Below are 7,615 nucleotides of genomic sequence, written 5' to 3' on the forward strand. Positions count from 1 at the left end.
TCTGCCCCCAACCCTCACCTCCTTGTACCCCCAATATGTTTTTCCCAATAAAAAAATATTAAAAAAATTAAAAAAATAGAAGAAAGGTAGGAGGTATCTCACTCCCTGATTTCAAATCCTACTACACTGCCATGGTGGTTAAGACAGCATGGTACTGGTACAATGACAGACACATGGACCAATAGAATAGAATTGAGAACCCAGAGATCAGCCCATCAATCTATGGTCAACAAGGAGATGAAATCAGTCAGGTGGGGAAATGACAGCCTTTTTAACAAATGGTGTTGGCAAAATTGGAAAAATATCTGCAAAAGACTCAAGGAAGATCATCCACACCTCATTCCATATGCAAAAACCAATTCAAGGTGGATCATGGACCTACGACTAAAACCAAGGACTATAAACGTCATTAAAGAAAAGCTAGGAACAACACTAGAAGTCCTAGTCCACAACATAAGCAGTCTTCCAAGTATCCTGAAAATCCTACAACCAGGAGAAGATAAAATAGACGAATGGGATCTTCTAAGAATCAAATCCCTACGCACATCCAAAAATTTCTCCAACAGGGTAAAAAGGGAAGTATTTGGTAATGACATATTAGGTAAAGGATTTATATCCAGAATTTATAAAATACTTCAGCACCACAACAAGTTCATTGTTTTTTAGTGCAGCAAAAAATTCCATTTTGTGAATATTCCACAGCACTATCCATTTGTTTGTTGATGGGTACTTGGGTTTTTTCCAACTCTTTGCTATTGTGAACAAAGCTGCAATAAACATGTGTGTTTAGATATCTGCTTGGGTGGCAGTTCTAGTTTCTTTAGGGTATATTCCCAGTAGTGGAATTGCTGGGTCAAATGGTATTTCTATTTCCAACTTTTGGAGAAAGCACTGCATTGCCTTCCATAGTGATCGCACCATTTTACACTCCCACCAACAGTCAATACGTGTTCCAGTTTCTCCGCAACGTTACCAGCATTTGTTTATTTCTGCTTTGTTGAATTTTACTATTCTTACTGGGGTGAGATGACATCACATAGTTGTTTGATTTGCATCTCTCATAGAGCTAGGAATTTTTGACATTTCTTCATGTGTTTGTTTGCCATCTGAATGTCTTCTTTGGTGAAGTGTCTGTTCGTATCCTGTGGCCATTTTGCAATTGGGTTGCATATCTTTATTTTGCTGTGACACTTGAGTATTCTAGAAATTCTAGATATAAGTCTCTTATCAGACATGGCATTGCCAAATACTATTCCCCAGTCTGTGGCTTCCCTTATTACCCTGCTGGAGAAGTTCTTGGATGTGCATAAGGATTTGATTTTTAGAGGGTCCCATTCATTTATTGTATCTTCTCCTGGTTGTAGAATTTTCAGGATGCTTGGAAAACGGTTCTTCCAAGCTTTTCTCTATTGAAATTCATAGTCCTTAGTTTTATTCCTAGGTCCTTGATCCATTTTAAGTTGGTTTTTGTGTATGATGTGAGATGTGGGTCTTGCTTGAGTTTTCTGCAGATAGTTTTCCAGTTTTGTCAGCATCATTTGTTAAAAAGGCTGTTGTCTCCCCGCTTAACTGATTTAATCTCCTTGTAAAAAATTAGTTGACCTTTGACATGTTGCCAGGAAAGACCTGTCCTTGGAGGACATCATGCTTGGAAGGGTGGAGGGACAGCACAAGAGAGGAAGACCCTAGATGATATAATGGATTGATTCAGTGACTGGGGTAATGTGTGTAGGTGTGTTGGAGACAATGAAATTGGCTCAAGATGGTGCAGGGTTCAGAGCTGTTGTATACAGGGTTGATATGAATCACAAGTGACTTGATGGCACATAACAAAAACAACATCTCTAATAGCAAACACAAGCAAAACCCTGTTGAAGATTATTCAAAAGTGAGTAGAATAAATACATAGACAGAAAACTACCAGAAATGCAAGTTCATTTTAGAAGAGGCTGTGGCAGTTGGGACATCATTGCCAATGTCCAATGGCTCTTGGCTGAAAGCAAAGAGTACCAGAAGAATACCTATTCATTTTGTATTGATTATGGAAAGACATTTGACTATGTGGATCACAACAAATTGTGGCTAATATGGAAGAATGGGAATCTCAGAACACTTGATTATGCTCTTGTGAAACCTATATTAAGATCAGGAAGTAGTCAAGAACAGTGCAAGGAAATACTGAATGGTTCAAAATCAGAAAGGGGTGTATCAGGGATGTGTCCTTTCTCCAACCTTTTCAATCTATATACAGAACAAATCATTCAGGAGGCTGAATTTTATGAGGAGGAATGTGGCATCAGTATTGGATCATCTACCACCTATGATATGAAGATGACACAACCCGGAAACATTTGTTGCAGAAAATCAAGGACTGCAGTCTTCAATAAGGATTGCCTCTCAACATCAAGAAAACAAAGATTTTTGCCACCAAGGCAATTGGCAGCATCATGATGGATGAAGAAGAGTTTGAGATTGTGAACAATTTCATTTTGCTTAGATCCACAATCAACATTCTTGGCACCAGCAGTCAGAAAATCACAAGACAAGTTGCTCTGAGCAAGTCTTCTCTCAGGACCTCTCCAGAAGGCTGAAGAGCAATGATGTCAGTCTATAGAGTAAAGTGCACCTTTTCCAGGCCAGGCCATGGGCTTCTCAATTGCTTGCTTTGCATTAGAGAGCTAGGCAATGAATAAGAATGATAGATGAATTGATGCCCTTGAGTTGTGGTGCTGAAAAGAGTATTGAACATGCCATAAACTGTCAAGACAACAAACTGATCTGTACTGGAGAGGGTGATGCCAGGTGACTTCTTAGAGGCCAGCATCTCACATACCTTGGGTATGTTGCAAAGAGGGACCAACCCTTTGAGAGAGACATCATGCTTGGAAAGGTGGAGGGTCAGTGGAGAGGAAGACCACGGAAGAGATAAATTGACAAAGTGACTGAGGAATGGGAGCAGGTGTCTTGGAGAGATACCTTCTCTATTGGCTTAGAATAGAGCCGAGTTCAAAGCCACTTTTCTTTTCTTTTCTTTCTTTTTTTTTTCCAGAGCCACTTTTCATAGGTCCTCTATGAGTTGCAGTCAAATCAACAGCACATAACAACAATATAAAAAATAAAATAAAATAATCTTCATCACTACAGTTAAGGTATGTCTTCCATTATTTTTTTATTTATTTGTAGTATTTATAATTTAAAAGTGTGTTTCTTTCTGTCATTCTGCCATACTTTAATGAATGCTCTAAAGGATAGATTTTCATACTTTGTATGACACATAGATTATTGTTGTTGTTGCTGTTATGTGCCGAGTTGCTTGCAACTCATAGCGACCTTATGTACAAGAGCCCTAAATCCTGCTCTATCCTGTGCAATCTCACTGTCTCTGACACACCTACTCCCCGCCATCCCAGTCACAGAACTGATCCATCTCATCCAGGGTCTTCCTCTCTTGCGCTGTCCCTCCACTCTCCCAAACATAATGTCCCTCTCCAAGGACTGGTCCCTCCTTGCAACATGCCCAAAGTATGTCAGACAAAGCTTCAGAATCCTTGCCTCCAAGGAGCAGCCCGGCTTCACCCTCTCCAGGACAAACCTGTTTGTTCTTCTAGCAGTCCATGGTATATTCAACACTCTTCTCTAGCACCACAGCTCAAAGGCATCAATTTTCTTTTTCTCATCTCTAGTCACTGTCCAGCTTGTTGATGCATCACACACAATTGCGAAGACTATAGCCTGGATCAGGTGCACCTTAGTCTCCAGCCTGATGTCATTGCTCTTCAGTACTTTGGAGAGGTCCCTGACAGCTGACTTTCCCAGTGCAATTTGTCTCTTGATTTCCTTGCTGATGGTACCAAGAGCGATGACTGTGGAGCCAAGTAAACTAAGACTATTAACAATCTCAATCTCTTCACTATCCATACTGATGCTGCCAATTGGCCCAGTGGTGAAAATCTTTGTTTTCTTGATGTTGAGCTTCAATCTGTATTGAAGGCTCCAGTCCTTGACCTACTGCAGCAAGCTCATCAGGTCCTCCTCAGTTTCGACAAGCAGGGTTGTGTCATCAGTATAATGCAGGTTGCTTCCACCAATCCTGATGCCCCATTCCTTCTTGTACAACCCAGCATCCCGGATGATCTGTTCTGCATACAAATTGAAAGGGTATGGAGACAGAATGCATCACTGGAAAACCCCCTTCCCAATTTTGAATCATGCAGTGTATCCTTGCACTGTTCTGATGACTGCCTTTTGGTCCAAGTAGAGGTTTCACATAAGCACAATCAAATGTTCTGGGATTCCCTTTCTTCTCAGAGTCAGCCATAGCTTGTTATGATCCACACAGTCAAAAGCCTTTGGATAGTCAATGAAGCACAGATAGACATTCCTCTGGTACTCTCTGCTTTCTGCCAAGATTCATCTAAAATTAGCTATAATATCCCTAGTACCGTGACCTTTTCTAAATCCAGCCTGCACATCTGGCATTTCTCTGTTGATGTGTTGCTCCAGTCATTTTTGGATAATTTTCAGCAGAATCTTGCTTGCATGTGATATTGATCATATTGTTCGATAATTTCCACACTCTGTCAGGTCACCCTTTTTTGGAATGAGAACAAATATAGATTTCTTCCAGTTGGCTAGGTGGCTGTCCTCCAGATTTCTTTGCACAACTTGGCACATCCAGGGCAGTGTCTTTTTGTTGAAATATGTCAATTAGTATGCCATCAACTCCTGGACCCTTGTTTTTTGCCAATTCCTTGAGAACAGCTTGAACTTCCTCCTTCATCACCACAGTCTCTTCTTGCTCAATTAAAAAAAATCATGGACAAAAAAAAGTATTGAACATCTATAATTTTAAACATCTATAATTTTCAAGAGTAATGAAATGTGGCCAATTAAAGAAAAACCCCACAATTATTTTTTAAATTTTTTTGGCTATAATCTTTCCCCCCTTCTTTTATTTTTTTATTTAAATAGCATTTATTTTATTACAAATATTTAGTATTGGCTTCCCATATTTTCCCCTTTTTTGTTTTTATTATAATTATGTTATCATAATTATGTTATCATCTAGATGAGCATCCTTTATAAACAAACAAACAAAACAAATTAAACATAATAAATGCAAAGAAATACTTTAAAAAACCTCCATGTAGTCAGAAGGATTCAGGTTGAATATTCCTTGAAAGTTTAAGTGTCCAATTGCCACAGTGCTTGTCAAAACCAGATCTGCTTAATCTCCTTTGTCAGTGTGTCCTTTGCCATTCCCTACCACTCCTCCCTGAGAAAGATCTCACCCTGATTCATAAGGAAAAGGGGATGGCGTATTCTCTTAGCTACTTCCTGCTGAAAAGGGACACTGTAGGTTTCAGGGTGAAGACCTTCTCTCACTACTATAAAGAGCCCCTTTGGCAATAGGAAACACGTAGACTATTGTGGAGATTGATTTTGGAATTTAGATGCACGGTTATCAATTGTGCTTAGCCATACATGTTCATATCCTTGAAGATGCATCATGGAACTGTTGCAGATGGCCTTTCTCCTGCCAGATTAGTTCCACAGCAGGTCGGTTGGTGGCTCTGGGTGATGGCTGGATCCACGGTGCTACCCTGGGGTCACAGGGCTGGGTGGGGAGGCTGAGGTGCGTGGTTGTGGAGCTGCAAGGGGGGACGGGGTAGGGCATGTTATGCTCAAGCATGATTTTATAAGTGTATCTAAGATTATGGCTCAAGGAGAAGTATATATGTATCAATTTAGTAAGGAGTGGAGGGTGATGGTTGAGTTTGTGTGTCAACTAGGATGTCTATCTGGTTTGGCAACTTAGGATTCTCTGGTTTGGCAGTTTTGATGTGGTTATTCCATTGATGAGATTTAACGTAGTGTGATCCTCAATAGTGTTTTCTGAGTGGACAATTGGTTGAGGGAGAATTTCACTGGGGAAGTGGTCTATACTAAACATACAAGGAAGTATGGTAGATCTGGCTTATTTTTAGCTCAGTCTTGATCATGCATCTGGCTCCTTAAATCATTGATTCCCTGAACCAGTGGCCTGCCTTATCTGCTAACCTTGGAATTGTCAGCCTCTGTAGCTACATGTAATGGATCTGAAACTTGTCAGTGTCTACAAATGAATCACAAGTTGTTTTCTTTAAATCGTTTTCTCTCTCTCTAATACACACACAGAGAGAACACTGTTGTTGAATACAATCAAGAGGACACGGACTCATAGTTGATTCTCTGGCAGGTTTTCAAAGGCACTTAATCGCACAGGAGATTGCACATCCTTCTCCTGTAGCTGATGGATTTAAACCACAGGCCTTCGGGATTGCAGTGCAGTTTCTTGCCACCAGGCCACTAGAGCTCCCTATATATTGTTGTTGTTATGTGCTGTTGAGTCACTTGCAACTCAGTAACCATATATACACAGCCCTAAACCCTGCTCTATCCAGTGCTAACCTTACCGTCTCTGACACACCTACCCTCATTACTCCTGTCACTGAATCAATCCATCTCATTGAGGGTCTTCCTCTCTTGCACTGTCCCTCCACCCTCCCGAACATTATGTCCTTCTTCAAGAATTGGTCCCTCCTTGCAACATGCCTAAAGTACGTCAGAATCTTCAGAATCCTTGCCTCCAAAAGAACAGCCTGGTTTCACCTTCTCTAGGATGAATGTGTTTGTTGTACTAGCAGTCCATGGTATATTCAACACTCTTCTCTAGCACCACAGCTCAAAGGCATCAATTTTCCTTTTATCATCTGTAGTTATTGTCTAGCTTTCTGAAGCATAGCAAGTAATTGGAAAGACTATGGGCTGGATCAGACACATCTTAGTCTCCAGACTGCCATTGTAGCTCTTCACGACTCTGGAGAGGTCCCTGACAGCAGACATTCTCAGTGCGATTCATCTTTTCATTTCCTGGCTCCTAATATCAAGAATGTCGATTGTGGATACAAGGACATGGAAGCTGTTAACAATCTCAATCTCTTTACCATCTGTCATGATCCTGCCAAATGGCTCAGTGGTGAAAAATATTTGTTTTCTTAATCTTGAGCTTCAATCTATATCTAAGGGTGCAGTTCTTGATCTTTTGCAGCAAGAACTTCAGGGCCTCCTAAGTTTCAGCAAGCTGGGTTGTGTCACCTGCATAATGCAGATTGTTGATGAGTTTTCCTCCAATCCTGATGCCACATTCCTCCTCATAGAGCTCAGCCTCCCAGATGATTTGTTATGCACATAAATTGAAAAAGCATGGAGACAGGACAAATCCCTGGTGTATACCTTTCCTGATTTTGAACCATGCGTTATTTCCTTTCTCTGCTGACGACTGCCTCCTGGTCCAAGGATAGGTTTTGAATAAGCACTATCAAGTTTTCTAAGATTCCCACACAGTCAAATGTCTTTGCATAGTCAATGAAACACAGATAGACATACCTCTGGTATTAATTTCAGGCAAGATCCATCTAACATTAGCTATAATATCCCTTGTGCTTCAACTAAACCCAGACTGAAATTCTGACAGTTTTCTTTTGATGTGCCATTTCAGTAATTTTAGGATAATTTTCAGCACAATCTTGCTTGCCATGTGATAATGATATTGTTTGTTAATTTCCACACTGTT

Source organism: Elephantulus edwardii, unplaced genomic scaffold, assembly GCF_000299155.1.
Source record: "Elephantulus edwardii isolate Elephantulus edwardi_28Jun2011 unplaced genomic scaffold, EleEdw1.0 scaffold00411, whole genome shotgun sequence".
In the NCBI taxonomy this organism is placed as follows: Eukaryota; Metazoa; Chordata; class Mammalia; order Macroscelidea; family Macroscelididae; genus Elephantulus; species Elephantulus edwardii.